We start from the raw sequence: 10297 nt of genomic DNA on the forward strand, positions 1-10297 counted from the left end.
TATAGGTAGCATATATTGGTAATGGTGATACAACTCAATAGAATACTTTAGATGATTTATAGAGAACTTTAATCCCATTGATCTATTATAGAAAGGTTATATAGAGATTGTTTAATTTTAAAGTGAATTTAAGTATTGTGATTATTTAGTATTTAAGTATTAATTGCATTATACTGTTTAGGGATAAGAATAGAAGAATGAATTGTTAAAATATTGCTTTTTCTCCCTAACCCCTTCGAATTAATTATCCTGATCCTTATATAACGATATTTCACCCACCCCCAATCAATTAGTATATGAAAATTTGGGGAAAATTAATACAAAAGACAACGATGGCAACATCTTCACTAACAATAACTAAATCAGGGAAAAAATTAACAACAAACCCAATACCTACACAATCTTCACCCGCACAACAAAAAACTATAGACACGATGTTAACGACAGACAAAGAAAAAGCTGCTAGTGCACACAGCATACAGAATATACAGTCTATACTAGCTATGATTCAGGAGGGGATGAACAAAACCCAAGAAACAATTGCAAATAACCACGAAGAAACAAAAAAGAACCATGAGGAATTGAAATCAGAAGTAGGACAAATAAATGATAATATTAAAAAAATGGACGATAAGATTGAGAGAATACAACAAAACATAGTTAAAAACGAAGAACGAATCCAAAACATGGAAGCCAAAATGATTCTAACGGAGAAAAAGATGGACAATATCGAACAAAATCAAATGGAGTCAACTAGAGAACTCGAAGAGTCAATTACCCATTTAGAATTAGAAAAAGCATCATTCTTCTTACGATTTCAAAATATTGCAGAAACAAAAGGAGAAGATCTAAGAGACCTGATGACAGATATATTAGTAGAGGCTACCCAAAAGGAAAAAACCGAAATTAGTAGGGAAATTGACGAAATATATAGAGTCCATACGAACTATGCTCGTAGGAACAAACTACCTAAAGAAATACATGTTAGATTCGCACGTAAAACCGTAAAAGAAGAGATCTACATGTCCATGAGAGAGGGAAAACCCTGCTACCAAGGGAAAGAAATAATAACCTTAAAACAAGTTCCAAGAAGAATAAGAGAATACAGAAAAAATTACAACTTTTTGACAACCCTACTGATTCAACACAAAATAATGTTCCGCTGGCTGGTACCAGAGGGAATCTTAATATCCTGGGACGACAAAAAATATAAAATCGATACGATAGAGAAGGCACAAGAATTCTTTGATACTCACTTTATAACAGAAGAGGAACAGGAAACTAGACGTGATTCAGATAATGTAAACCAGGAATACCCCACGGGGGAAACAAAAAAAGGGAAGGAAGAGAAGGAGCCTAGGGAAAGGGAGAAGATGGAGAGAGAAGGGGCTAGGGAGAAAACGCATATGGTAACAAGAAACACAAGTAAACTTAAACTAATAAAGAAAAACTAAAGGAAATGGGACGAGAGTTGAAATTAATCTCAATTAATATAAACGGCCTTAATCTACCAACCAAAAGAACACACACTTTCAGAAAACTTCAAAAATTAGACATAGATATTATCAACCTACAAGAAGTACATATCAAAAAACAACATCAACAGTTACTAGAAAACAGAAAACTTGGAACACTATTCACCTCACTATCAGATCAAAAAAAAAGAGGTATCGCAGTATACATTAAAAGCCACATCCAGGCAAAACAAATCTACACAGATGAAGATGGCAGGATACTAATGATAGATATTAAGATGGAGACCCGAAATATGTTATTGATATCAATATATGCCCCGAATGGGAGCCAAAAAGAATACTTTAAAAAGATACACGATAAAATTAAAGAATTAGACTACGAACATCTATGTATAATAGGGGACTATAATGCAATCGTTGATATGGAATATGACTACCAAAGTAATAAAAAAAATAACTCTAGGAAAAAGACACTACCTGATTCTTTTAAGGACATGACTCAAGAGTTACAATTGAAAGATGCCTGGAGAGAACTGAATAAAACTAAAAAACAGTATACTTATTATTCAAATCCCCATCAGTCCTGGTCCAGACTAGACATGGCCTGGATGACCGCAGAATTAAGAGAAAATATAAAAGAAATTGAAATCACACTGAATATATGGGCGGACCATAGTCCTATAACAATAGTCTGGAAAGGCCAACCAAAAAGGGGATGATGGATGATGGATAGAGAGATCATTAAAGATAAAGAATACATAGAGATGATAAAGAAAGAGATGGAGATATTTTTCCAAATAAATAACAGGGAACAAACATCATTGCAAGTCCTATGGGACACTACAAAGGCATATATAAGAGGATTAACAATCTCATTTAAGGCGAAGAAAAACAGAGAGAAACAGCAAAGAAGAAACAATTTATTGACGGAGCTCAGAAAACAGGAAGCAGAATTACAGAACAGACCTGACAAGAAAGAGATCAAGGGGAAAATAAATCTCATCAAACATGAAATAAATTTAATAACAACAACAGAAATAGCTAGGAAAATCAAAATGGCAAAACAAAACCAATTTGAATTCGCAAATAAAACAGGACGTTGGTTGGCTTATAAACTAAAGAAAGAAAAGGAAAAAAAAATAATACACCAACTACAAGACGAACAAGGGCAATTACAGCACATGGACGAAGAAAAAAAGCAAATCGTAAGAAATTTTTATCAGGAACTATATGCACAGGAAGAAATTCAATTGGAAAAAGTGAAAGAATATATAAATAAATCAAACATTCAAGAAATAAAGGAAACTCAAAGAGAACTCTTGAACAAACCAATATCGATGTCAGAATTAATGGAAGCAAAGAAGAAGCTGAACAACAATAAAACACCAGGTCCAGACGGCATCCCAACGGAATTTTACAAAATTGAATACCAGCCAATAGATGATATTTTATTACAAGTCCTAAATGAAGCAATCTTAGAAGCCAAAATTCCCAAATCATGGATTGAAACAATCATCACTCTGATACCCAAAGAAGACTCAGATCTCACCCAAACCAAAAACTACAGACCTATATCACTTCTAAACGTAGACTATAAACTATTTACATCAATCATGGCCCAGAGAATGAAGAAAATTATCGTGAATTACATCCATCCTGATCAAAATGGATTCATTCCAAACAGGCAAATTAATAAGAACACAAGAACAATAATAAATATACTGGAATATTATGAGCAAAAATCGAATGAAAAGATGGCTCTACTCTTCCTTGACGCACAAAAGGCGTTCGACAATCTTAACTGGGGATTCTTAATACTACAATTAGAAAAAATGGGAACCGGCGACAAATTTTTAAATATGATTAAAACAATATACTCAGACCAAATTGCAAAAATATGGATAAACGGAGAGACAACAGACCAATTTAAAATATCTAAGGGAGTGAGACAAGGATGTCCCCTCTCTCCTATATTATATATATTAGCATTGGAACCACTGTTGAATGAAATCAGGAACGACAATGAAATAAAAGGATTAAGAACAAAAAACCAGGAGTATAAATTACAAGCATTCGCAGACGATGTAGTATTCATTTTAGAACGACCAAAACAATCAGGACTGAATTTACTAAGGAAGATAGATCAATATGGCGAAGTGGCAGGATTGAGAATTAATAGGCAAAAAACAAAACTACTAACCAAAAATTTGACAAAAACCCAGGAGAAAGAATTGGAAGAGACATTAGGAATACAAACAACAACCAAAATAAAATATCTAGGAATCTGGCTCACCAATAAGATATCATCCCTCAAAGAAGACAATTACATCAAATTGGCCAAACAAATCCAGAAGGACTTAGAGGTATGGAGTAAGTTGAAATTATCACTACTAGGCAAAATTGCTTCAATTAAAATGACAATTCTACCAAAAATACTATATCTATTTAGAACAATACCGATAAACCCAGGAAAATCATACTTCAAAGACCTTGACAAAATGATATTAAAGTATTTATGGCATGGAAAAAGAGCCAGGATTAAACTGAAACACTTGCAGGACACTAAAGAAAGGGGTGGTCTGGGACTACCAGATTGGCAAACCTATTACACTGCAACAGCTTTAACTTGGATTAAGGATTGGATGACACTTAAAGATAAAAGAACACTAGTACTAGAAGGATTTGACCTGTCAAAAGGTTGGCACGCATTTCTATGGGAAGAAAAGCCCAGACAACATGAACACTTCAGGAGACATTATATCAGAGGAGCACTGGCAAAAATTTGGACTGAAATAAGGAGAAAACACTACGACAAAATCCCAAGATGGCTATCAACCATGGAGGCCCAAATCTACCCGAACACAATGGACACAGACAGGATGAAAACCTATGACAAATTGTTGAACACAGAGGGAGATATGAAAACAAGAGAGGAACTGAGACAACAAGGCACGGACATTGATTGGTGGCCGTATTTACAGATAAAATCAAGATATAAAAGTGATATGGAAAAGTTTGGAATCCAAAAAGAAAGAAATGAATTAGATAAAATTATAATGCAATCAGATGACAAATTAATAACTAAAATATATAACTATCTATTAAAATACAAATTGGAAGAAGAAGTGCTGAAGGAAAATATGATTATTTGGGCCAAAAATTTTGGATATAATATTAACCTAGAGAATTGGGAAAAAATATGGAAAGTAAATACTAAGCTGACAATGTCCGTGCCCTACAAAGAAAATACGTACAAGATGTTTTATAGGTGGCATCTCCCCCCTGCACGTTTGGCAAGGATGTTTCCCAATACTAATCAGAACTGTTGGAAGTGTAAAATACAGAAGGGGACCTACTACCACATGTGGTGGTCATGCCCCAAAGTCAAAAAATTTTGGAAAACAATTCAAAGTCAGCTGGAAGAAATTACCGCCCAAAAAGTACCCCTCAGACCAGAAACTTATCTATTAGGTATACTGACAAAGGACTATAAAAAAGAGACACAATATTTGATAATACATATCCTAACTGCAGCTAGAATTGTCTTCGCACAAATGTGGAAATTGGAAAACACGCCACCAGAAGAAAAAATAATACAAAAAATTATGGAATGTGCAGAAATGGATAAATTGACCAAAGAAATACAAGGAAAAGAAGATACAGACTTTTACTTAATTTGGCAAGAATGGTACAAATGGTTAGATAAAAAAGACACGAAATAAGAGATTACCACCCAATACTACAAAAATAAGTAAATAACAGGAAATATCGTTATATAAACATTGATACAAGATGAAAGATAATATATATAGATATATTGATATATAATTACCGAAGTAGCTCTACTTTCAAAGTTCAAGTCATGCGACTTGATTTCATTGTATAGTTAGTTTATGTCTAGTTTGTTTTAATGTTTATGTCTATATGTGTATGTTTGTTTACAATAAAAAATTTAAAAAAAAAATTTTTTAGCAAAAATCTTATAGTCTGTATTTAAAAGTGAAATCGGCCTATAGTTTTTAGGATCTGTATAGTCTTGTCCATCTTTTGGGATCAATGAAATAAACGCTGTCTTCCAAGTTGGAGGTACCTATCTCCTATTTCTATTTGATTCGCACTCTTTGCATTTCCTCAGTTTCTCCGTGCCCTTTTCTCCCAATGAAACACCCAGATCCACCCCAGGCTCCCTTTCACTGGAGGAGAAGAGGGGGGTTTAGTTGCCTGTTGAGCTGCACACAGACCCACCTGCAGTGGGGACGGAACAAAGGGGAAATTCCACCATCCTCATCACAAATCCACAAATACAGGAATGTATTTAAAAAAGAATACAGCATTTTCAAATGAGCAGAGTTTAATATTAAAATGCCATGGTATCTACTCTTTGGAACCATTATTCCCTCAGCAATTGAATTGGCCAGATCTGTTGAGTTGGTTCCCCTCCTTCTCCTCTGGATTCCTCCTCCAAAGGATCTAAGATTAATGGATCCATATAGGGAGCCCATACCTGCCACGGCTGCAGCCTTGGAGACCCCAAAGTCTTTTCTCCCTCCTTCCTTCTCCTCCTGGATCTGGAGGAATAAGCGGCATCCAAGGCCTGGGCCAGAGTCTTCATGAGACTGTAATATTGATAGTTGTTTGCGATCCGTCTTCTTTTCTCTTTCTCCTGAGTCTCCAGTGAGGCTTTCTGGGTGCATCTTCGGCGGCCTTTGAGAGAAAAGACGTTCTTTGAAAAAGAACAGTGAAAATAAGGATCTTGAAACTTTTTTTCCACAAAGAAATAGGCTTCAAAGGCTTCATCCATTGGCCTTTCTTTTGGCAGATAACCAAAGTTCAAAATACTACGGATGTATTTGAGAAGTCTATGATTCTTCATTGTATACCCTACAAAACTTGTGAGGATCCAGACTTTCCCTTCAATGGGTCCTGGCAGACGCATAAATGTTAAATGGAAAGGAAGAATTCTCTCCCAGATGGAAACACGTTCTCTGAAGTGAACAAAGACGTTGACTTGTCTCCACTTAGAGAGGGCCTCTCTGAGGGATGCTGTATATCCAGTTGTTGAGAACAGTTGTGATATAACCACACAAATTCCATTCCTGACAAGCACAGGAGGAAAAATCCTCATGAAATTCTCTCCCTTCCCTGTATCTGAAGCAAAGAGGCCAATCAGCATCCATCTGAAATGGAGGAGCAGCTGGACAAGTGCTGGGTACTGGATCCCTTCTTTGGGGAGAATTTGGTGGAAAAAAGGGAATTTCCTTTTATCACTCAGAGTCTCTGAAACAATTGTATGACTGACCTGAAAAAGCAATGAAGAATGCTGTTATATTTGGGGTCAGATCAACTCCGAAATATTAGATTTTAATAAATCCAACCTGGTTCTCATGAATCTGTTAGAATAGTTTGTTAATCAGACATTGTTTAAAATATTAAAGACAGAATTTTTTAACTTCTTTCTCCAGTTATACAAGAAACAGGCAGACCTCAAAGCCTAATAAGATTTGTCAGTTGCATAATCCAAGATTGGTCTTCAAATGAAGTTTTGTCTGTTCCAACAGCCACAATCTTCAGAGTCTGTCAGTTTCCATAGATTATATTTTATGCCAATGCCCATATTTTCTGAATTTAGACAAAGCAGAAGTTGTGTAAATTCCCAAATCAGCTCTGAGGGCAGCAGCTGGAGTCCTTTTAGCCCCCCCAAAATACTCCTCAGAGGCTGAGATTGGGCTGGTTCGGTTGGTGGTTTCTCTCTGAAGCCCCAAACATCAGATTGATGTAAGAACATGGGGGAAAACTCAGATTCTTTAATAATTGGGGCTGGGGAAGCTGGAGAGCTATGAGGTTTTCATTTAAGCAACACTTTCACTCCTGCCCTTTCTCTAACTGAGCTCCTTGGATGATGAGGGAGCCAAGATTCAGGCTCAGAGAAAACAACCCCAGGTAAGGAAAGGTGTTACTTGCTCTAATGGCTGACCATCCATGGCTATGATGTCATTTCACAAAGACCATAACTTTTGAACTTGCTTTATAAATTATCAGATAATTATTCAGACAAAACAATCCAAGTCTATACAATCCAATGTCTAAGTATGAGAATATCACATTATCAGTGTCAATCGGTGTATTCCAATAGGAATTTAGCAGACTAAACATGTGTACCTATAACAGAATTTAAAACAAAGTAAAAGGGTTGGAAGGGACCTTGGAGGTCTTCTAGTCCAACCCCCTTTTCAAGCAGTAAACCAGGCATAATAGCAGTAGCTGTGAGAGGGATCCTGGAGTCTTAGTGGACAACCAATTAAATATGAGTCAAGAGTGTGCAGTGGCAGCCAAAAAAGCCAATGTAATCCTAAATTGCATTAACAGAGGGATACAATCAAGATCAAGAGAGGTACTAATACCACCCTATAAAGCCTTAGTAAGACCACACCTAGAATTCTGCATCCAGTTTTGGTCACCACACTATAAAAAAGATGTTGAGACTCTAGAAAAAGTGCAGAGAGGAGCAACCAAGAGGATTAGGGGATTGGAGGCTAAAACATACGATGAATGGTTGAAGGAAGTGGGCATGGCTGGTCTAGTGAAGAGAGGGACCAGGGGAGACATGATAGCACTCTTCCAATATTTGAGGGGCTGCCACAGAGAGGAGGAAGGGGGTCAAGCTGTTTTCCAAAGCACCTGGAGGCCAGACAAGGAATAAAGGATGGAGACTGAATAAGGAGATATTCAACCTGGAAATAAGGAGAAATTTTCTGACAGTGAGAGCAATCAACCCATGGAACAGAAGTTGCCTTCAGAAGTTGTGGGAGCTTCATCACTGGAAGCTTTCAAGAAGAGACTGGACCGTCATCTGTCAGAAATGGTGTAGGGTCTGCTTGGACTAGGTGACCTACAAGGTCCCTTCCAACTCTCTTAATCTGTATCTATCTATACTATTCCAGACAAGTGGCTGTCCAGTCTCTTCTTAGAAGCCTCCAGTGATGGACCACCCACCATTTCTGAAGGGGAGACGTTCCTCACCATTAGGAAATTTCTCCTTAGTTCTAGGTTGTTTCTCTCCTTGATTAGTTTCCCTCTTTGTTTCTTGTCTTGCCTTCTAGTACTTTGGAAAATAGGTTGACCTCTTCTTCTTTGGGGCAGCCCCTCAAATTTTGGTACATTGCTATTATTTCACCCCAGTCCTTTTCACTAGACTAGATATACCCAATTCCTGCAACTATTCCTCAAAAGTTTTAGTCTCCAGGCCCTTAATCATCTTAGTTCCTCTTATCTGCATTCTTTCCAGAGTCTCTACATCCTTTTATAATATGGTGGCCAAAACTGGATGCACTATTCCAAGTGTGGTCTTGCCAAGGCATTATAAAGCAGTACCAATACTTCATACGATCTTGATTTTATCCCACTGTTAATGCAACCTAGGACTGAATTAGCTTTTTTAGCTGCTGCTGGCTCATATTTAAGTGATTGTCCACTAGGACTCCAAGATCCCTCTCACAGTTACACTTATTGAGCCAGGTTTCACTTCATCTGTAAGTGGACATATGGTTTTTCTAACCTAAGTATAAAACCTTACTTTTCTCTACATTAAATTTCATTTTGTTAGATAGCCCCAGGGTTCAAGTCTACCTAGATCCATCTGGATCTTCAGCCTATCTTCTGGGGTGTTGGCTATTCCTGCCACTTTAGTGTCATGTTCAAATTTGATGATTTCCCCATTTCTCCCCTCATCCAAATCATTCATGAAGATGTTGAAGAGAACTGGGCCTAAAATGGAACCTTGGGGTCCCCCACTGCTTGTTTCCCTCCATGCAGACATAGTTCCATTGAGGACCACAGGCTGGGGGTGATGCTGTCTATCCCACATATTTTCAGCTTCCCGAGAAATAGGTTGTGGTTTACTTTGTCAAAGCCTTTCTGAAATCCAAGTACTGTATACTACGTGCAGTGCATTTCATTGGTCTCCTAATTTAGTCATTTTTGTCAAAGAATGAAATAACATTTATTTATGATCTGGTTTTTTTTATCCTTCATTACTCCTAGTAAGTCATTCATATCTAGACTGAAGAAAAAGGGTTCAAATATGCATCTTTCCCTTCCCCCTTGGTAAGCATAGATCCTTCTTCTCATGGCTCCATTGAGCCCAAACCTCCCTCTCAAACAAGGGCTTGGATCAGGGCCAACAGGCTGAGCTCCATTTTGAGGGAAAAACATTTTCTCCATCATATTTCTCTGTTTATTGAGTCAAATGCTGCACTAACATCTAGTTTTACTTCGCTGATATAGATTAGATATTTCAAGACAAAATTGTTGCCAAAATTAGATTGTTAACTTGTGCATTATTCCTTATAAAATCTATATAGTATTTAACTCTACCTAAAACCTTCTGGTTCTTCTGCAAGGAATGCATTTTTCTCAAGTTTAACTAAGAGGATCATGGCATAAATTTTAGCCACAATATCTGTTAGTCTAATTGGCCTATAATTGCTGAAGTCCTTTTTATTACAGTTTTTAGATGGATAAAATGCTACTATTGCCAACTTCAATCCAACTGGATAGGGCAGGCATCATTTATCTGTGAAAATGAAGATGTCAATAGAGGCCCCAACAACCAGGGATATTTTTTGATCAGTTAAATAGTTGTTAGAATATCTTCTCAGGCCTTTTATGATTAATCTCAACATGAACATAACAGGGTAAAATATTGACATTTTTGCTAATATGGAGAAAAGCAGCTCTTGAATTCCATGGAGAAGACATGATTGCATCTATTGCTCACCCACCACCACCCACCCCTCACTTTACCAGAAGGAGAAAAACACACA

Source organism: Pituophis catenifer, unplaced genomic scaffold (assembly GCF_029215685.1).
Source record: "Pituophis catenifer annectens isolate HBS135680 unplaced genomic scaffold, rPitCat1.0.hap2 SCAF_24, whole genome shotgun sequence".
Lineage (NCBI taxonomy): Eukaryota > Metazoa > Chordata > Lepidosauria > Squamata > Colubridae > Pituophis > Pituophis catenifer.